The following is a 23,874-nucleotide window of genomic DNA, read 5'->3' as shown; positions in this document are numbered from 1 at the left end:
GGCCTACATTGCTATAGAAGTGTTGAAATTCTGCTCAAAATACATTGAAACAGCTGATCAGCTTAGCAAAGAGGTGGGTGAAGACAATCCCGGGCTCAATGTTTTTGATTATTCTATTCGAGTTACATGGAAGAGTCGACAAGAGGACAAACCTAAAGATTTGGACAAATTGGTTTGGTATGTGTTGAATAACTGTCTTGAGATACTACCTTATATCAAGTAAGTGCTAAGTACTGCATCTTATACATCTACTAAACTTGCAGCACATTCTTATATATTTAGATGTTTGACGCGATCACTATGTTGTGCAGCATCTACAAAAAGGAGTTACTGCTGCAAAATCCAAGAAACATTGACAAACTGGTTATGGCAGGATTTGCGAAATGGTTCAAGAGCCATGTAAGCTTTTGAATTGCACTGTCAGTTTTTTAATATATTGAGTACATAAGATGATCAGCTAGTCTATTTTCTAACCATAGGTTAAGAAGATGTGGGAGGATGGTCAGGCAGTTGATGATGCCCTTTACTCACTAGCAATGGGTCCTGATACTTGGGTAAGACATTATGAATCTTGCGTTGTTGGAGATGTGCGCTACAACACCCTTGCACAAGATGAAGGCGGGAAGACACAAAACAGTGCCATCATGAGCACGGATACGTATGACAAAGATACAACTGAAATGTATGCTAACATAACAAACATTGTTCAGTTGCAGTATATCTCCAGTTTCGAGGATCATCGGTGTGTGGTTCTGTTGTGCTGTCGTTGGTATAACCTGTTTTCCAGATTGCAAAACCCAGAGCTGATGATTATTTCAAATCCATCAATGTCAAGGCGGCGTACCAGACCAACGATCCTTTTATTTTGGCAAATCAAGCAACACAGATATTTTTCTTGGAAGACACATTTGCACGTAGCGATGACTGGAGGATATTGCAAAGGTTTGAGCAGAGGAATTCGTTTAATGAAGTTGCACAACAAGATGATGCTTACACTGCTCCTGATGTACAAGATAACACATGTGTTCCTAATATCTTTGAGAACCATCATGTCAATGATGCCATCGAAAAGATTGCCTGTCATGTTGTGGACATACAAGAGTTGATCAAGAAGAAGCTAACGTTCGAGGATGTTGAGGACGAAGAAGAAGATGACACCATCGGGAATTATGATTCAGACTGATACACATGGCGAGGATGTTGACGCTGCTGCTGTGGATGATGATTACATTGCTTTTGTCGTATTTGCCTGTCAGAAGACGTTTTTTATCTACTATGTGAAATTGTGTTTGCTGTGACAACTGAAACCTGATGAACATGTTGTTTAGTATTTTGCTGTGAGAACATCACTTGTTATGTATGCTGATTTGTGTTTGGTGATTGTATGACGACTAAAACATGATGACATTGTTGTTTAATGTACTCATATTTGGCTGTGAAACTTGAATTTGATGACGTAGTTTGCTGTTGGACTGCAATTTGCTCGACGTCTTTGAATGAGAACAAAGCTGACCCGACAGGGCCTCTGCTAATTTATTTATTTATTACCAAAAGGGCCTCTGCTATTTATTTATTTGTGAGCAAAAGGGGATACCCCCTGATTTCCGTTAATAGAAATCATTAGATGTTCACAACACTACGCCCAGCCTGCTACACAGGTTTCATTCATTACTAGTTTCAGCAAAGTGCTCATGTCATAGCCAATGAATACATCACGACTGCTACATACACTACAAATAAAGAGATAATCATCCTACATAGCACATAGATTTTGCCCATTATCTTCACAAGCTCTTTCATCTCCTCATTGTTTTCAAGGCCGTTCAACAGCTGTTGCTTGGCCATGATCAGAGGAACTGCATCTTTAACCTTCTGCTCTGCATCTTCCTCTTCTGTCGTTCCTTCAGTTACTTGTCCAACACCCCAACCTGCTGGTATTGGGATTCCTCGGCTAACCAAATAATCAGCATAGTTGCATTCCCCCACATTAGCAACTTCCCATAAATACAAATCACATGAATCTTCCCAGCATAGTTGCACGAATCAAATTGGAAGATCATCAACCAAACTATTAAAAAAATCAGCAACTAAAAGCAGCAGAACAACACTTAAACATATTATTACCCCATGATTCGGGCATTTGTAGAAGACTCGGCCAGGGTTGAGGATTGTGGTTGAGATGCGACAGATGACTCAGCGTGATTTGCAGCAGTGGCACCACACCAACGACAATAGGCTGCGATGAGCAATCGGCTGCAGTGCGCGTGCCGACGGGGGTGTGATGAGACCCACAGGTGATGGTACGGGTGGCGACTTGGCGCATATCTGGTTGTTGCCTGCTGAAGAGCAGGTGGACGAGCAGCCAGCGGACATGGTTGCTGCGGCCAGAGCTTCTGATGCTAGGCAGAGTAAGTAGAGAAGAGGAGAAGCGAACGTTGGATATGTCAGTTTCATTACTTGCAGAGTAGCATAGCACCATATATAGTCATAGCCTAGGTTTGGATTCGAACCAGCTATAGGAGCGCGTCTCTCTTTTTCTAAAACTCAGCAACATCTCTTTACTGGTACACTAGCTTGTTCTGTACGCCTTCCGAAGTCTTTGATTTTCTTTCCCTTTTTTGTGAGGAATGAAGGAGGACAAAATTGAGAGTTCTTGGGACTCGAACCCAAGACCTCTCGGTTGAAAACCAAGGGTGCTAGTCACTTATGTGGCGAACGTTCCCTAGGAGGAGGACGGCAGACGAACGCATTTTCCTCGCAGTTTTAGTTGCGACACAAGATCGAACAGTCGCAGTTTCGGGAATGTTATCAGGCGAACCAGCCCAGTTTTTCTTTTCTTCCTATATATAAAAAAGTATGCTACTTGGTGTCGGCTTAGTCAACAAACGATTGTGCCAACCTTGACCGTTGGATTGACATTCAACGTCTGTTGTGTTTCTTCAGTCTCTTCTTCCTCGAGCCGCCAAAGCCAAACCAGCGCTAGTGGGACCGCCTGCTCTCGCCTCCCACGGCTGGCTGTGCTGCCACGCACGCATCATGGCCACATTGCACCCTAAAACTCTGCGCATCTTCCCTGGCTCCTGTTCGTTCCCGTCGGAGGCCTCACCATCATCCTCCACCTTGGTTCGCTCGCCGTGGCACCACCATCCGATGTTGTCAACATGGTCAGCAACCGAGATGAATAAGGAGATGAATGTACATGGTGAGGATGACAGTAGGGACCCAGCAGCGCGCGCAGTAATTTTGTTTTTTCGGGACGGAGAAGGGTATCAACTGGGTTGTGCGGGACATGTGGCCCGTCTAGCCTAGGCTTTTATTTCATATGTTTAGCAATGACCAGCCCAGTTTGTTTCTTTTCCTTTCTGAAAATGGCTAGCCAGCTATTTTGTTTTTTGCAGAATAACCAACATAGGCCTACTTGCTTTTCTACGCCCTGCTAGGCCGTAAATCTTTCAAGACGAGGGGAGATGCATTTTGCCCAGAAAATGGGCTAAAAGTAATAATAAATGGGCTATAAGTAATAATAAATGGGCTGTAAAATGAAAAAATAGAGCAAACAAGCAATTAGTTCCAAAATACTTTTTTCTTTTGGATTTTGATATTTTAAATTTCATTGTTTTTGTGCAGGTAAAATTTCATTGAATTTAAATTAAGGTATATTTAGATTTAAAACTAATTTGAATCTGGCTAGAAATTTCAGGCTGTATGCTATTTGGGACAGATTTGGAGGCTGACTTGTGGGTCTACTAGGTTGACGTGTATGAAAGGCTTTGTCAACTTAGTCCACAAACGATTCTAGCAGCAGTGACCGTTGGATGTTAATCCAACGGCCATGCTGCTTGTTCAATATCTGATCTTCTTGCTCCAGCCGCCCAAACCAGCGCCGGTGGGACTGCCTGCTCCCGCCTCCCGTGGCCGGCTGTGCTGCTGCACAGGCCGCACCGCCCCACCCTACTTCATTGCTGGCCAGGCCATTCCTCTACTCACCCACACCTCCTGTTATTTTTCGTCAACGGCAGCCGGACCAGTAAACCCTTGTACTCCCCACCGCATGGGCAACCATTGCCGAGTCTTCCTCGGCTCCGTGTTGTTCCCTTCCTAGGCATCGCCGTCGTCCACCGCCATGGTGCTCTCGGCGCGGCCTGGTCAACATGGTCAACGAACGACATCCATCGGACGTGGACTGTACGTGGAGATGCTGACAGCTGGGTCCACGGCCGCACACAAGGAAATGCCTCCTTATTAAGTGCAAAATAATGATTCCTCCACCTGACAGATGGGACCCACCGGAAGGGCCTCTGTATTTCGCAAAAAAAACGTTCCCCCCGCTGACAGGTCGGACCCACCAGCTATATCTTCGCACGCAAGGAATTGCCTCCTTATTACGCACAAAAAAATGAATACCCCTTGCTAGCTGGGACCCACCATAGTGGGTGGCTAATTTGTGGGCCTACTAAGTTGACGGGGATGGAGGGCTTTGTCAACTTAGTCAATACTCCAGTGACCGTATGATGTCCATCCAACGGCCATAGTGCTTCTTCAACCTCTGGTCTTCTTGCTCCAACCGCCCAAAGCAGCGTCGGTCGTGCCGCCTGCTCCTGCCTCCCATGGCCGGATGTGCTACCGCGGAGGCCTCACCGCCCCCATACTACTCCCACCGCTGGCCAGGCCATCCCTCTACTCACCCATAGCCCCTGTTATTCTGCGGCGACGGCAGCCTCACACCGCAGCCGAACCAGTGAACCCTCATAGTCCTCTCCGCGTGGGCATCCACTGTCGCGTCTTCCCCGGCTCCACATCGTCCCCTTCCTAGGCCTCACCGTCGTCCACCGCCATGGTGCTCTCGGCGCGGCGTGGTCAACGAGGTCAAGGAACGACTTCCATCGGACGTGGACTATATGTGGAGAGGCTGACAGCTGGGTCCACGGCTGCAGCAAGGAAGTGCCTCCTTATTACGCGCAAAATAATGATTCCTCCACCTAACAGCAGGGACCCACCGGACGGGCCACCGTATTTCGTGAAAAAAACGTTTCTCCCCTGAGTGTTGGGACTACCAGCTACATCTTCGCACGCAAGGAAGTGCGTCCATATTACGGGCAAAAAAATGATTCGCCCCCAGACTACTGGGACCCACCAACTACATGTTCGCACGCAAGGAAGTGCGTCCGGGCCAAAAAAATGATTCGCCCCCCTGACTGCTGGGGCCCACCAACTATATCTTCGCACGCAAGGAAGTGCCTGACAGTTGGGACCCACCTGGTCGAAGCGTATGTAGCATTGTCATTCTGGTCGCGAATGTGTACGTACATACTGGTCGATGTAGAGGCGCGCACGTGTCGTAGTGGAGGCGCGCACGTGTTGTAGTAGAGGCGCGCACGTAGCATCTACATTACGTATAACGGCCAGGGTGCAAGAAAGTAAATACGACCACGTACGTACATACGGGCAGGGTCTCGTACGCCTACTCGCGCATACGTACGGCCAGGGCTCGTGTACATGGCTGGGTCGGAACGGAGAAATATCGTCGTCATCGTGTTCATGGGGAGCCAACTGGCTGGGTCAGAACGGAATGCGTCATCGTGTTCATCGGGAGGGCTTGGACGGAACAGGCGATGGAAACGAGGCCTGGCGTATCGTAGAACGGAGGAAATAGCCTTATGTTCGACCAACCATGTTCGAAACGGGATCCTGTTCATCGGGAGGGGTCTGGCGTACCGCAAAACAGAGGAAATGGACTTGTGTTGGACCTCCTATGGTCGAAACGTGGTCCTATTGATCTGGAGGGGTGTGGCGCACCGCAAAACGGAGGAAACGGACTTGTGTTGGAGCGCTATGGTCGAAACGGGGGTCCTGTTCATCGGGAGGGGTGTGGCGTACTACAAAATGGGACTCCACAGGATACTGTTCATCTCCACTGTCGACCTCCTCCAGCCTCCACGGGCTACTGTTCATCCACCATTGACCTCCTCCAGCCTCCACCTGCTCATGTTCATCCACGGGCTCTTATTCATCCAGCCTCCACCGCGCGCTACTCCACCGGCTACTGTTCAACCACCCCTCTCCACGGGCTCCAGTTCAATCACCCCTCCACGGGCTACTATTTATCCACCCCTCCACCGTCTACTGTTCATCCAGCCCTCCACGGGGTCGTCCTATTTATCCAGCCCTCCACGGGGTCCTGTTCATCCAGCCCCAAACGGCTCGATCGATCGGGGTCCTGTTCATCCAGAGGCAACACCACGGGGTCCTGTTCATCCACCCCCACCGCTCACTGTTCATCCACCCTCCCGCAACACTCACTGTTCATCCAGAGGCAGCATCGATCAGCTTCAGTTAGCAGTAGTAGCAAAGGAATCGCTCGATCGGGTTCAGTTAACAGCCATCGATCGATCGCTCGAGTTCAGTAATGCATAGCCTGCAGTGCAATCGCTCGGTTTCAGTTAGAGCCCAATGCCTCGCTCGGGTTCAGTTAGAGCCAACGCCTCGCACACACGCGCGTATGTGTATGAGAGAAACGTGCATCACTCGGCCCCCGACCACCCACCGTAACTGGGAACTCACCGAAATTTTCCTCGCCGTCGCTTCTACCATGGTTTTTTTCGTCATGGACAGCCCAAAGAATGTTATGCAACTGCGTCTCCGGCCCGCCCAGGACGAAAAGCCCATTTTCTGTCAAGATTTTTTGTCATAGAAGTAGGAGCCCAGCACATCTATGATGATACCGGGTTTTGTCACAATTATCGTCATAGAAGTGTCATAAGTATGACAGGAAAAAAATTCGTTCGGCCCAAAATGTCACGGATATGTCTTTTTTAGTGACTACATTGGTGTAACTCGCCATTGATAATAGTCATAGACTTGGACCGCCGGGTTATATGCCTGGACAAAGTTTCATCCTCGAGTAACTCACCCCAGGTCATATAAACCAAGTAAGGAATTGTCCAATCAGGAATAGCATGGAGAGACGCCACCAATTGTGCCTCCGGGTCAGGAATAGCAAGATCCTCTTCTGACAGCAACTTGACTGAAGGATTACGGTGAGACCCCCTTCTGAAGAAAAACATTAGGGGGCACCGGCTTATGTTGAGACCCAAGCCGGCTCAAAGCATCGGCCGCCTCATTCTTCCTTCGATCAAGATGCTCCACCTGATAACCTTTGAAGTGGCCAGCAATATTGTCAACCGCCCACGATAAGCCGCCATGAGCGGGTCTTTAGAATCCCAAGTACTGGAAACTTGCTGAGCCACTAAATTCGAATCACCAAAGCACCTGATCCAGTTTAAGTTCATCTCTTTGGCCATCCTAAGGCCATGGAGCAAGGCCTCATATTCAGCTGCATTGTTAGTACAAAGGAAAATCAACCTTAAAACATAACAAAATTTGTCACCTCACAGGGAATTCAAAACAACTCCAACCCCCGAGCCCTCTAATTGCCTGGACCCATCGAAATGAATAGTCCAATATGTGTTATCAGGCTTCTCCTCAGGCGTTTGCAACTCTGTCCAGTCATTGATGAAATCCACAAGAGCCTGAGATTTAATGGCTATCCATGGCACATACGTCAAGCCATAAGGTCCAAGCTCTACTGCCCACTTGGCAACCCGGCCAGTAGCCTCTCTATTTTGAAAAATATCTCCTAAGGGAGCAGAACTGACCACAATAATAGGATGGCCCCAAAAGTAGTGCTTCAGCTTATGACTCGCCATGAACACCCCATAGAGAATTTTCTACCAATGTGAGTATCACTGCTTAGACTCAATTAACACTTCGCTAACATAATAAGCCGGCCTCTGGACTAGGTACTCCTTACCCGCCTCCTTACACTCTACTACAATCGCCACACTAACAGCTCTATTGTTAGCTGCCATGTGTAAAAGCAAAGGCTCTTTATCAATAGGAGCGGCAAGGACAGGCGACTCAGCTAATTATATTTTGAGCGCCTCAAATGCCTCATTAGCAGCATCACTCCAGACAAAGTGATCTGTTTTCTTCATCATCTGGTACAGAGGAATTGCCTTCTTTCCCAGGAAGCTTATGAACCGGCTTAAAACTGCAATACGACCCATCAAGCGTAGGATGTCATTGACACATGCCGGCTTAGCCAATTAAGTAATAGCCTTAATCTTCTCCGGGTTAGCTCCAATACCCCTCTAAGAGACTAAAAAATTAAAGAGCTTGCCTGCAGGCAGACCAAAAACACATTTGGCCGGGTTAAGCATTGATGTCTACTACGCACCCTTCTTCTTGTAGACATTGTTGGGCCTCCAAGTGCAGAGGTGTGTAGGACAGGAGCAAATTTCCCTCAAGTGGATGACCTAAGGTTTATCAATCCGTGGGAGGTGTAGGATGAAGATGGTCTCTCTCAAAAAACCTTGTAACCAAATAACAAAGAGTCTCTTGTGTCCCCAACACACCCAATACAATGGTAAATTGTATAGGTGCACTAGTTCGGCGAAGAGATGGTGATACAAGTGCAATATGGATAGTAGATATAGGTTTTTGTAATATGAAATTATAAAAACAACAAGGTAACAAGTGGTAAAAGTGAGCTTAAACGGTATTGCAATGGTAGGAAACAAGGCCTAGGGTTCATACTTTCACTAGTGCAAGTTCTCTCAACAATAATAACATAATTGGATCATATAACTATCCCTCAACATGCAACAAAGAGTCACTCCAAAGTCAATAATAGCGGAGAACAAACGAAGAGATTACTGCAGGATACGAAACCACCTCAAAGTTATTCTTTCCGATCAATCCATTGGGCTATTCCTATAAGTGTCACAAAAAGTCCTAGAGTTCGTAGTAAAATAACACCTTAGGGCACAGATCAACCAAAACCCTAATGTCACCTAGATAATCCAATGTCACCACAAGTATCCGTGGGTATGCTTATACGATATGCATCACACAATCTCAGATTCATCTATTCAACCAACACAAAGAACTTCAAAGAGTGTCCCAAGTTTCTACTGGAGAGTCAAGACGAAAATGTGTGCCAACCCCTATACATAAGTTCACAAGGTCACTGAACCCGCAAGTTGATCACCAAAACATACATCAAGTGGATCACGTGAATATCCCATTGTCACCATAGATAAGCACATGCAAGACATACATCAAGTGTTCTCAAATCCTTAAAGACTCAATTCGATAAGATAACTTAAAAGGGAAAACTCAATCCATTACAAGAGAGTAGAGGGGGAGAAACATCATAAGATCCAACTATAATAGCAAAGCTCGCGGTACATCAAGATCGTGCCAAATCAAGAACACGAGAGAGAGAGAGAGAGAGAGAGAGAGAGATCAAACACATAGCTGCTGGTACATACCCTCAGCCCTGAGGATGAACTACTCCCTCCTCGTCCTGGAGAGCATCGGGATGATGAAGATGGCCACCGGTGACGGATCCCCCTCCGGTAGGGTGCCGGAACGGGATCCCGAGAGGTTTTTGGTGGCTACAGAGGCTTGCGGCGGCGGAACTCCCGATCTAGGTTTATCTCTGGGGGTTTCTGTCTTTATAGGAATTTTTGGCGTCGGTCTCACGTCAGGGGAGTCTCCAAGTCGTCCACGAGATAGGGGTGATACATCTCCAACGTATCTACTTTTCCAAACAGTTTTGCCCTTGTTTTGGACTCTAACTTGCATGATTTGAATGAAACTATCCCGGTCTAACGCTGTTTTCAGCAGAACTGCCATGATGTTGTTTTATGTGTAGAAAAGAAAAAGTTCTCGGAATGTCCTGGAAATCCACGGAGGCACTTTTTGGAATTAATAAGAACTTTTGGCGAAAGAATTAATTCCAGGGGGCCCACAGCCTGTCCATGAGACAGGGGGCACCCCCCTAGGGCGCGGCCTCCTATCTCGTGGGCCCCTTGGACCTCCTCCGTCCTCAACTCCAACTCCATATATTCCGTCTCGGGGAGAAAAAAATCAGAGAGAAAGTTTCATCGCGTTTTACGACACGGAGCCGCCGCCAAGCCCTAATCTCTCTTGGGAGGGCTGATCTGGAGTCCGTTCGGGGCTCCGGAGAGGGGGATTCATCGCCGTCGTCACCATCAACCATCCTCCATCACCAATTTCATGATGCTCATTGTCGTGCGTGAGTAATTCCATCGTAGGCTTGTTGGACGGTGATGGGTTGGGTGAGATTTACCATGTAATCAAGTTAGTTTTGTTAGGGTTTGATCCCTAGTATCCACTATGTTCTGAGATTGATGTTGCTATGACTTTGCGATGCTTAATGCTTGTCACTAGGGCCCGAGTGCCATGATTTCAGATCTGAACCTATTATGTTTTCATGAATATATGTGTGTTCTTGATCCTATCTTGCAAGTCTATAGTCACCTATTATGTGTTATGATCCGACAACCCCGAACTGACAATAATTGGGATACTTCTCGGTGATGACCGTAGTTTGAGGAGTTCATGTATTCACTATGTGTTAATGCTTTGGTCCGGTTCTCTATTAAAAGGAGGCCTTAATATCCCTTAGTTTCCTCTAGGACCCCGCTGCAACGGGAGGGTAGGACAAAAGATGTCATACAAGTTCTTTTCCATAAGCACGTATGACTATTTACGGAATGCATGCCTACATTACATTGATGAATTGGAGCTAGTTCTATATCACCCTATGTTATAACTATTGCATGAGGAATCGCATCTGACATAATTATCCATCACTGATCCATTACCTACGAGCTTTTCATATACTGTTCTTCGCTTATTTACTTTTCCGTTGCTACTGTTATAACTACTACAAAAACCCAAAAATATTTATCTTTACTGTTGCTACCGTTACCATTATTATCATACCACTTTTGCTACTAAACATTTTGCTACAGATACTAAGTTATCCAGGTGTGGTTGAATTGACAACTCAACTGCTAATACTCAAGAATATTCTTTGGCTCCCATTGTGTCGAATCAATAAATTTGGGTTGTACTTCACCCTCGAAAGTTGTTGCGATCCCCTACACTTGTGGGTTATCAAGACTAATTTCTGAAAAATCCTTCTTGCTACGTCTTGAGCTAGCGTTGGTTTTCCCCGAAGAGGAGAGGGTGATGCAGCAAGTGTAGCGTAAGTATTTCCCTCAGTTTTGAGAACCAAGGTATCAATCTAGTAGGAGGCTCCTCAAAAGTCCCATGCACCTACACAAACAAACTGAGAACTCGCAACCAACGCAATAAAGGGGTTGTCAATCCCTTCACGGCCACTTGCGAAATTGAGATCTGATAGAGATAGAATGATAAGATAAATATATTTTTGGTATTTTATAATATAGATGCAAAAAGTAAAGATGCGAATAAAGGTAGCTTGAAAGCAAATATGATAAGAGATAAGCCCGGGGGCCATAGGTTTGACTAGAGGCTTCTCTCAAGATAGCATAAGTATTACGGTGGGTGAACAAATTACTGTCGAGCAATTGATAGAAAAGTGCATAGTTATGAGATTATCTAGGCATGATCATGTATATAGGCATCACGTCCATAACAAGTAGACCGACTCCTGCCTACATCTACTACTATTACTCCACACATCGACTGACTCCTGCCTCCATCTAGAGTATTAAGTTCATAAGAACAGAGTTACACATTAAGTAAGATGACATGATGTAGAGGGATAAACTCATGCAATATGATATAAAACCCATCTTGTTATCCTCGATGGCAACAATACAATACGTGCCTTGCAACCCTTTCTGTCACTGGGTAAGGACACCACAAGATTGAACCCAAAGCTAAGCACTTCTCCCATGGCAAGAAAGACCAATCTAGTAGGCCAAACCAAAATGATAATTCGAAGAGACTTGCAAAGATAACTCAATCATACATAAACGAATTCAGAGAAGATTCAAATATTATTCATAGATAAACTTGATCATAAACCCACAATTCATCGGATCTCGACAAACACACCGCAAAAAGAGATTACATCGAATAGATCTCCACAAGAGAGGGGGAGAACATTGTATTGAGATCCAAAAAGAGAGAAGAATCCATCTAGCTAATAACTACGGACCCGTAGGTCTGTGGTAAACTACTCACAACTCATCGGAAGGGCAATGGTGTTGATGTAGAGGCCCTCCATGGTTGATTCCCCCTCCGGCAGAGTGACGATGAAGGCTCCAAGATGGGATCTCATGAATACAGGAGGTTACGGCGGTGGAAATTGTGTTTCGTGGTGCTCCTGGATGTTTTCGGCGTCCATAGGTATATATAGGAGGAAGAAGTACGTCGGTGGCCACCCGAGGGGCCCACGAGACAGGGGGGCGCGTCCTAAGGGGGGGGCGTGGCCCCCTATCTTGTGGGGTCCTCGCGAGCTTCTTGACTTGCACTCCAAGCTCTCCGGATCACGTTCGTTCCAAAAATCACGCTCCCGAAGGTTTCATTCCGTTTGGACTTCGTTTGATATTCCTTTTCTTCGAAATACTGAAATAGGCAAAAAAACAGCAATACGGGCTGGGCTTCCGGTTAGTAGGTTAGTCCCAAAAATGATATAAATGTGTAAAATAAAGCCCATAAATATCCAAAAGGGGTAATATAATAGCATGGAACAATAAAAAATTATAGATACATTGGAGACGTATCAAGCATCCCCAAGCTTAATTCCTGCTCGTCCTCGAGTAGGTAAATGATAAAAAAGAAATCTTTGATGTGGAATGCTACCTAGCATAATTCATAATGTAATTTTCTTTATTGTGGCATGAATTTTCAGATCCAAATGATTCAAAAATAAAAGCTTATAAAAAAATAAAAATAATAATGCTTCAAAGCATACTAACAAATAATCATGTCCTATCAAAATAGCATAGCCAAAGAAAGCTTATCCCTACAAAATCATATAGTTAGGCCATGCTTCATTTTCATTACACAAAATACTCCCATCATGCACAACCCCGATGACGAGCCGAGCAATTGTTTCATACTTTTTAACGCGCTTCAGCTTTTTCAACTCTTGCGCAATACATGAGCGTAAGCCATGGACATAGCACTATGGTGGTATATGGTGGTTGTGAGGACAAAAAGTGAGAAGATAGTCTCACATCAACTAGGCGTATTAACGGGCTATAAGGAGATGCCCATTAATAGATATCAATGTGAGTGAGTAGGGATTGCCATGCAATGGATGCACTAGAGCTACAAATATACGAAAGCTCAACAAAAGAAACTAAGTGGGTGTGCATCCAACTTGCTTGCTCACGAAGACCTAGGGCATTTTGAGGAAGCCCGTCATTGGAATATACAAGCCAAGTTCTATAATGAAAAATTCCCACTTAGTATATGAAAATGACAACATAGGAGACTCTCTATCATGAAGATCATGGTGCTATTTTGAAGCACAAGTGTGGAAAAAGAGATAGTAGCATTGTCCCTTCTCTCTTTTTCTCTCATTTTCTTTTTTTTCTTTTTTCCTTTTTTTTCTTTTTTTTTTCCTTTTTTTCTTTTCTTTGGCCTCTTTTTCCCCTTTTTTGGCCTTTCTCAATTTTTTCTTTTCTCATTTTTTTGTTCTTTTTGTAAAGTCCGAAGACTCATCCCGACTTGTGGGGAAATCATAGCATTCATCATCCTTTCCTCACTAGGACAATGCTCTAATAATGAATATCATCACACTTTTATGGATTTACAACTCAAGAATTACAACTCAAAGCTAGAACAAGATATAACTCTATATGAATGCCTCCGGCGGTGTACCGGGATATGCAATGAATAAAGAGCGACATGTATAAAAATTATGAAGGTGGCCTTGCCACAAATACGATGTCAACTACATGATCATGCAAAGAGCAATATGACAATGATGGAATGTGTCATAATAAACAGAATGGTGGAAAGTTGCATGGCAATATATCTCGGAATGGCTATGGAAATGCCATAATAGGTAGGTATGGTGGCTGTTTTTAGGAAGGTAAATAAAGGGTTTATGATACCGGCGAAAGTTGCGCGGTAAAAATAAAGGCAAGCAAAGTAAAAGGATGAGTGTGCATATGTCCATGGACTCACATTAGTCAAAAAGAACTCATATACTTATTGCAAAAGTCTACTTCGCCCTTGAAGCAAAGTACTACTACGCATGCCCCAAGAGGGATAGATTGGTAGGAAAAGACCATCGCTCGTCCCCGACTGCCAGTCATAAGGAAGACAATCAAAAGAGCACCTCATGCAACAAATTTGTCACACAACTTTTACCATATGTGCATGCTACGGGACTTGCCAACTTCAAAAAAAGTATTTCTCAATTTCATAATTACCCACTAGCATGACCCTAACATTACTACCTTTATATCTCGAAACAATTATCAAGCGTCAAGTTGATCATAGCATCCCATTCTTTTTCTATGATAGTTTATATTATACCCAACTTGGATGCTCATCATTCTAAGACCAACTTTGTAACCATAGCAAATACCATGCTGTTCTAAAAGACTCTCAAAATAATATAAGTGAAGCATGAGAGACTAGCAATTTCTTCAAAATTATTCCACCGCCTTGCTCTAAAAGATATAAGTGAAGCACTAGAGCAAAAACTATCAAGCTCAAAAGATATAAGTGAAGCACATAGAGTATTCTAGCAAATTCTAATCAAATAGGCTTCTCCCAAAAGGTGTGTACAGCAAGGATGATTGTGGTAAACTAAAAAGCAAAGACTAATATAATACACGACGCTCCAAGCAAAACACATATCATGTAGCGAATAAAAATATAGCTCCAAGTAAAGTTACCAATGAACGAAGACGAAAGAGGGGATGCCTTCCCGGGGCATCCCCAAGCTTAGGATTTTGGCTATCCTTGAATATCTTGGGGTGCCATGGGCATCCCCAAGCTTAGGATCTTGCCACTCCTTATTCCATAGTCCATAAAAGCTTTACCCAAAACTTGAAAACTTCACAACACAAAACTCAACAGGAAATCTTATAAGCTCTGTTAGTGAAAGAAAACAAAACCACCACATAAGGTACTGCCACGAACTCATTATTTATTTATTTTGGTGTTAAACCTACTGTATTCCAACTTCCTTATGGTTTATAAACTAATTTACTAGTCATAGATGCATTGAAATAAGCAAACAACACACGAAAAACAGAATCTGTCAAAAACAGAACAGTCTGAAGCAATCTGTAACTAACGCAAACTTCTGGAACTCTAAAAATCCTACCAAAATAGGATGTACTGGAAAATTTGTTTATTGATCACAGAAAAAAGAATCAATGCAAAAGCAGATTTCTGTAATTTATTGAATTTTTTCTCGTGAGCGCAAAGTTTCTGTTTTTCAGCAGAATCAAATCAACTATCATCATAGTTTATCCTATAGGTTCTACTTGGCACAAACACTAACTAAAAGATAAAAACACATATAAACAGAGAGTAGATGCAAGATTTATTCCTAAACTGAAGCAAAAACAAAAAACATAAAGAAAATTGGGTTGCCTCCCAACTAGCGCTATCGTTTAACGCCCCTAGCTAGGCATAAAAGCGAAGATAGATTCAGGTAGTGCCATCTTTGGCACTCAACTTTTTAATGGAGTTGTGTTCAGGTCCGGGAGGCTCTTTGCGCTTCCCTTCATTCTCAGAGATCCTTTGATCTAAGGCATACAACCGCTTATTACAAAGTAGAATCAAGTTATTCATGCGGTTGATACTCCCACCAATATTCTTAAGTGGTTCAACAATTTTTTGCAATCCACAAAGTTTCTTTAAAATTTGAGTTCCCTCAAGAGAGAAGGAAGATCCCTTTTTAAGGGAAGTACTCGTACTATCCCTTCTATAATTTCATAAGTGAAACTAGGATCAATTTTGATAAAACATCCTTTTGCGGAAAAATCAAGAAGTTGTCTATGGGATAGGGTTAACCCAACATAAAAATTGCGCATTAAAATCTTGAAATCTCCTTCCACGGCACAACTACGATAATATTCTAATATCCTAAACCAAACATCTTTTAAGTTTTCTCCTTTTCCTTGCTTGAAGTGAAGAACTTCAAAATTGGTAGACGAAGGGATAAAGACCGAGCTAGCCATGACGATAAGGCAAACGAGCAAACACACGGGCAACGGAAAAAGGCAAGCGAAAAAGAGAGAGGAGATTGGGAAAGAGAGGGTGAATAAAGCGGCAAGGGTGAAGTGGGGGAGAGGAAAACGAGAGGCAAATAATGTAAATGCGAGGGAGATGGGTTTTGTGATGGGTACTTGGTATGTCTTGACTTGAGCGAAGACCTCCCCGGCAACGACGCCAGAAATCCTTCTTGCTACGTCTTGAGCTAGCGTTGGTTTTCCCCGAAGAGGAGAGGGTGATGCAACAAGTGTAGCGTAAGTATTTCCCTCAGTTTTGAGAACCAAGGTATCAATCCAGTAGGAGGCTCCTCAAAAGTCCCACGCACCTACACAAACAAACTAAGAACTCGCAACCAACGCAATAAAGGGGTTGTCAATCCCTTCACGGCCACTTGCGAAAGTGAGATCTGATAGAGATAGAATGATAAGATAAATATATTTTTGGTATTTTATAATATAGATGCGAAAAGTAAAGAAGCAAATAAAGGTATATTGAAAGCAAATATGATAAGAGATAGACCCGGGGGCCATAGGTTTCACTAGAGGCTTCTCTCAAGATAGCATAAGTATTACGGTGGGTAAACAAATTACTGTCAAGCAATTGATAGAAAAGCGCATAGTTATGAGATTATCTAGGCATGATCATGTATATAAGCATCACGTCCATAACAAGTAGACCGACTCCTGCCTGCATCTACTACTATTACTCCACACATCGACTGACTTCTGCCTGCATCTAGAGTATTAAGTTCATAAGAACAGAGTAACACATTAAGCAAGATGACATGATGTAGACGGATAAACTCATGCAATATGATATAAACCCCATCTTGTTATCCTCGATGGCAACAATACAATACATGCCTTGCAACCCTTTCTGTCACTGGGTAAGGACACCGCAAGATTGAACCCAAAGCTAAGCACTTCTCCCATGGCAAGAAAGACCAATCTAGTAGGCCAAACCAAACTGATAATTCGAAGAGACTTGCAAAGATAACTCAATCATACATAAACGAATTCAGAGAAGATTCAAATATAATTCATAGATAAACTTCATCATAAACCCACAATTCATTGGATCTCGACAAACACACCACAAAAAGAGATTACATCGAATAGATCTCCACAAGAGAGGGGGAGAACATTGTATTGAGATTCAAAAAGATAGAAGAAGTCATCTAGCTAATAACTATTGACCCGTAGGTCTGTGGTAAACTACTCACAACTCATCGGAGGGGCAAGGGTGTTGATGTAGAGGCCCTCCATGGTTGATTCCCCCTCCGGTAGAGTGCCGGCGAAGGCTCCAAGATGGGATCTCGCGGATACAGGAGGTTACGGCGGTGGAAATTGTGTTTCGTGGTGCTCCTGGATGTTTTCTGGGTCCGTAGGTATATATAGGAGGAAGAAGTACATCGGTGGCCACCCGAGGGGCCCACGAGACAGGGGGCGCGCCCTATAGGGGGGGCCCTATCTCGTGGGGTCCTCAGGAGCTTCTTGACTTGCACTCCAAGCTCTCTGGATCACGTTCGTTCCAAAAATCACGCTCCCAAAGGTTTCATTTCGTTGGACTCCGTTTGATATTCCTTTTCTTCGAAATACTGAAATAGGCAAAAAAACAGCAATACGGGTTGGGCCTCCGGTTAGTAGGTTCGTCCCAAAAATGATATAAATGTGTAAAATAAAGCCCATAAACATCCAAAAGGGGTAATATAATAGCACGGAACAATAAAAAAATTATAGATACGTTGGAGACGTATCAAGGGGGCGCGCCCAGGGGGTAGGGCGCGCCCTCCACCCTCGTGGATGGCTCGGGACTCTTCTGGCCCAACTCTTTCACTTCGGGGGCTTCTTTTGGTCCATAAAAAATCATCAAAAATTGGCACGTGAGTTGGACTCCATTTGGTATTCCTTTTCTGTAAAAATGAAAAACAAGGAAAAAACAAAAACCGGCACTAGGCGCTAGGTTAATAGGTTAGTCCCAAAAATCATATAAAATAGTATATAAATGCATATAAAACATCCAAGATAGATAATATAATAGCATGGAACAATCAAAAATTATAGATACGTTGGAGACGTATCAAGCATCCCCAAGCTTAATTCCTGCTCATCCTCGAGTAGGTAAATGATAAAAACAGAATTTTTGATGTGGAATGCTACCTAACATATTTATCAATGTAATCTTCTTTATTGTGGCAATAATATTCAGATCCATAAGATTCAAAACTAAAGTTTAATATTAAAATAAGAACGATAATACTTCAAGCATACTAACAAAGCAATTATGTCTTCTCAAAATAACATGGTCAAAGAAAGCTTATCCCTACAAAATCATATAGTTTGGCTATGCTCCATCTTCGTCACACAAAATACTCAAATCATGCACAACCCCGATGACAAGCCAATCAATTGTTTCATACTTTGATGTTCTCAAACCTTTTCAACTTTCACGGAATACATGAGCGTGAGCCATGGACATAGCACTATAGGTGGAATAGAATGGTGGTTGTGGAGAATATAAAAAGAGGGAGATAGTCTCACATCAACTAGGCGTATCAACGGGCTATGGAGATGCCCATCCATAGATATCAATGTGAGTGAGTAGGGATTGCCATGCAACAGATGCACTAGAGCTATAAGTGTATGAAAGCTCAAAAAGAAACTGAGTGGGTGTGCATCCAACTTGCTTGCTCATGAAGACCTAGGGCATTTGAGGAAGCCCATCATTGGAATATACAAGCCAAGTTCTACAATGAAAAATTCCCACTAGTATATGAAAGTGACAACATAGGAGACTCTCTATCATGAAGATCATGGTGCTACTTTGAAGCACAAGTGTGGTAAAAGGATAGTAGAATTGCCCCTTCTCTCTTTTTCTCTAATTATTTTAAAAAAATGGGCCTTCTCTTTTTTTATGGCCTCTTTTTTCTCTCTTTTTTTCGTCCAGAGTCTCATCCTGACTTGTGGCGGATTCATAGTCTTCATCATCCTTTCCTCACTGGGACAATGCTCTAATAATGAAGATCATCACACTTTTATTTACTTACAACTCAAGAATTACAACTCGATACTTAGAACAAAATATGACTCTATATGAATGCCTCTGGCGGTGTACCGGGATGTGCAATGATTCAAGAGTGACATGTATGAAAGAATTATGAATGGTGGCTTTGCCACAAATACAATGTCAACTACATGATCATACAAAGCAATATGACAATGACGAAGCGCGTCATAATAAAAGGAACAGTGGAAAGTTGCATGGCAATATATCTCGGAATGGCTATGGAAATGCCATAATAGGTAGATATGGTGTATTTTTTGAGTAAGGTATATGGTGGGTGTATGGTACCGGCAAAAGTTGCGCGGCACAAGAGAGGTTAGCAATGGTGGAAGGGTGAGAGTGCGTATAATCCATGGACTCAACATTAGTCATAAAGAACTCACATACTTATTGCAAAAATCTATTAGTTATCAAAACGAAGTACTACGCCCATGCTCCGATAGATTGGTAGGAAAATACCTTCGCTCGTCCCCGTCCGCCACTCATAAGGAAGACAATCAGAAAATAAATCATACTCCGACTTCATCACATAACGGTTCGTGCATGCTACGGGAATCACAAACTTTAACACAAATATTCTAAAATTCACAACTACTCTACTACCATGACTCTAATATCACCATCTTCATATCTCAAAACAAACATAAGGAATCAAACTTCTCATAGTATTCAATGCACTTTATATGAAAGTTTTTATTATATCCGTCTTGGATGCCCATCATATTAGGACTAGTTTTATAACCCGAGCAAATTACCATGTTGTTCTTAAGCCTCTCAAAATAATATAAGTGAAGCACAAGAGTTCATCTATTTCTTCAAAATAAAACTACCATCATGCTCTAAAAAGATATAAGTCAAGCACTAGAGCAAACGACAAACTACTCCAAAAGATATAAGTGAAGATCAATGAGTAGTTGAATAATTATGCAACTATGTGAAGACTCTCTAACATTTAAGAATTTAAGATCTTGGGATATTATTCAAACAGCAAGCAATACATAATAAAATAAAATGACGCTCCAAGCAAAACACATATCATGTGGTGAATAAAAATATAGCTCCAAGTAAAGTTACCGATGAACGAAGACGAAAGAGGGGATGCCATCCGGGGCATCCCGAAGCTTAGGCTCTTGGTTGTCCTTGAATATTACCTTTGGGTGCCTTGGGCATCCCCAAGCTTAGGCTATTTCCACTCCTTATTCCATAGTCCATCAAATCTTTACCCAAAACTTGAAAACTTCACAACACAAAACTCAACAGAAAACTCGTAAGCTCCGTTAGTATAAGAAAATAAATCACCACTTTTGGTAATGTTGTGAACTAATTATAAATTCATATTGATGTAATATCTACTATATTCCAACTTCCCTATGGTTCATACCCTCCGATACTACTCATAGATTCAGCAAATTAAGCAAACAACACATAGAAAACAAAATCTGTCAAAAACAGAACAGTCTGTAGTAATCTGTAACTCTCGAATACTTCTGTAACTCCAACAATTCTGAAATAAATTGGTTGACGTGAGGGATTTGTCTATTAATCATATGCAAAAAGAATAAACTCAAACTCACTCTTCTGTAAACAATGACAGCTAATCTCGTGAGTGCAAAGTTTATGTTTTTCACAACAAGATCGCATTAACTTTCACCCAAGTCTTCCCAAAGGTTCTACTTGGCACTTTATTGAAACAAAAGCTATAAAACATGATTACTACAGTAGCTTAATTATGTGAACACACAAAAACAGTAGGGGTAAATATTGGGTTGTCTCCCAAAAAGCGCTTTTCTTTAATGCCTTTTAGGTAGGCATGATGATTTCAATGATGCTCACATAAAAGATAAGAATTGAAACATAACGGGGGCATCATGAAGAATCTGACTAACACATTTAAGCCTAACCCAGTTCCCATGCATAGGGATTTTGTGAGAAAACAACTTATGGGAACAATAATCAACTAGCATAGGAAGGCAGAACAAGCATAACTTCAAGATTTTCAGCACATAGAGAGGAAACTTGATATTATTGCAATTCCTACAAGCATATATTCCTCCCTCATAATAATTTTCAGTAGCATGATGGATGAATTCAACAATATAACTATCACATAAAGAATTCTTTTCATGAAGCACACGCATAGAATTTTTATTACTCTCCACATAAGCAAATTTCTTCTCACGAATAGTAGTGGGAGCAAACTCAACAAAATAACTATCATGTGAGGCATAATCCAATTGAAAATTAAAATCATGATGACACGTTTCATGGTTATTATTATTCTTTATAGCATACAAGTCATCACAATAATCATCATAGATAGCAACTTTGTTCTCATAATCAATTGGAACCTCTTCCGAAATAGTGGATTCATAAGTCATGACCTCTCCAAATCCACTTTCATCAATATAATCATCATAAATAGGAGGCATGATATCATCAAAATAAATTTGATCATCAAAACTTGGGGGACTAAAATTATCATCTTCATTAAACATATCATTCCCAAGCTTGTGGCTTTGCATATCATTATTATCATGGATACTCAAGGAATTCATACTAACAACATTGAAATCATGCTCATCATACAACGATTTAGTGCCAAACATTTTAATGCATTCTTCTTCTAACACTTTGGCAAAATTTTCATTTCCATCATTTTCACGGAAGACATTAAAAGGATGAAGCATATGAGGCACCCTCAATTCGTTTTTTTGTAGTTTTCTTTTATAGACTAAACTAGTGATAAAACAAGAAACTAAAAGATTCAATTGCAAGATCTAAAGATATACCTTCAAGCACTAACCACCCCGGCAACGATGCCAGAAAAGAGCTTGATGTCTACTATGCAATATTCTTCTTATAGACGTTGTTGGGACTCCAAGTGCAGAGATTTGTAGGACAGTAGCAAATTTCCATCAAGTGGATGACCTAAGGTTTATCAATCCATGGGAGGCGTAGGATGAAGATGGTCTCTCTCAAACAACCCTGCAACCAAATAACAAAGGTTCTCTTGTGTCCCCAACACACCTAATACAATGGTAAATTGTATAGGTGCACTAGTTCGGTGAAGAGATGGTGATACAAGTGCAATATGGATGGTAGATATAGGTTTTTGTAATCTGAAATTATAAAAACATCAAGGTAACAAGTGGTAAAAGTGAGCGTAAACGGTATTGCAATGGTAGGAAACAAGGCCTGGGGTTCATACTTTCACAAGTGCAAGTTCTCTCAACAATAATAACATAATTGGATCATATAACTATCCCTCAACATGAAACAAAGAGTCACTCCAAAGTCACTAATAGCGGAGAACAAACAAAGATATTATTGTAGGGTACGAAACCACCTCAAAGTTATTCTTTCCGATCAATCCATTGGGCTATTCCTATAAGTGCCACAAGCAGCCCTAGAGTTCGTAGTAAAATAACACCTTAAGACACAAATCAACCAAAACCCTAATGTCACCTAGATACTCCAATGTCACCACAAGTATCCGTGGGTATGATTATACGATATGCATCACACTATATCAGATTCATCTATTCAACCAAAACAAAGAACTTTAAAGAGTGCCCGAAAGTTTCTACCGGAGAGTCAAGACAAAAATGTGTGCCAACCCCTATGCATAAGTTCACAAGGTCACTGAACCCGCAAGTTGATCACCAAAACATACATCAAGTGGATCACGTGAATATCCCATTGTCACCACAGATAAGCACATGCAAGACATACAACAAGTGTTCTCAAATCCTTAAAGACTCAATCCGATAAGATAACTTAAAAGGGAAAACTCAATCCATTACAAGAGAGTAGAGGGTGAGAAACATCATAAGATCCAACTATAATAGCAAAGCTAGCGGTACATCAAGATCGTGCCAAATCAAGAACACAAGAGAGAGAGAGAGAGAGAGAGAGAGAGAGAGATCAAACACATAGCTACTGGTACATACCCTTAGCCCCGAGGGTGAACTACTCCCTCCTCATCATGGAGAGTGTCAGGATGATGAAGATGGCCACCGGTGATGGATCCCCCCTCCAGTAGGGTGCCGAAATAGGGTCCTGAGAGGTTTGTGGTGGCTACAGAGGCTTGCAGCGGCGGAACTCCCAATCTAGGTTTATTTATGGGGGTTTATGTATTTATAGGAATTTTTGGCGTCGGTCTCACATCAGGGGGGTCTCCGAGTCATCCACGAGATAGGGGGCGCGCCCAGGGGGGTAGGGAGCGCCCTCCACCCTCGTGGATGGCTCGGGACTCTTCTGGCCCAACTCTTTCACTTCGGGGGCTTCTTTTGGTCCATAAAAAATCATCACAAATTGGCACGTCAGTTGGACTCCGTTTGGTATTCCTTTTCTGTAAAACTCAACAACAAGGAAAAAACATAAATTGGCACTTGCCTCTAGGTTAATAGGTTAGTCCCAAAAATCGTATAAAATAGTATATAAATGCATATAAAACATCCAAGATAGATAATATAATAGCATGGAACAATAAAAAATTATAGGTATGTTGGAGACGTATCAAGCATCATCTTGTAAACCCGGAGATTATCAAAGGTATCTTTCAAATCATCCAATAGAGTCTCCTGCTTTATGGATTTGACAACAATATCATCCACATAAGCGTGAACATTGCCTCCAATATGATTGTGGAAGCAATTCTGGACGCAACTTTGATAAGTCGCCTGGGCACTCTTGAGCCCGAAAGGCATCGACACATAGGAGAAAGCTCCAAAAGGTGTGATAAAAGATGTTTTCTTT

The sequence above is a fragment of the Triticum aestivum genome, chromosome 5B (genome assembly GCF_018294505.1).
Source record: "Triticum aestivum cultivar Chinese Spring chromosome 5B, IWGSC CS RefSeq v2.1, whole genome shotgun sequence".
In the NCBI taxonomy this organism is placed as follows: domain Eukaryota; kingdom Viridiplantae; phylum Streptophyta; class Magnoliopsida; order Poales; family Poaceae; genus Triticum; species Triticum aestivum.
The sequence above is the reverse complement of the archived record's forward strand: the minus strand, read 5'-3'. Positions refer to the sequence as shown.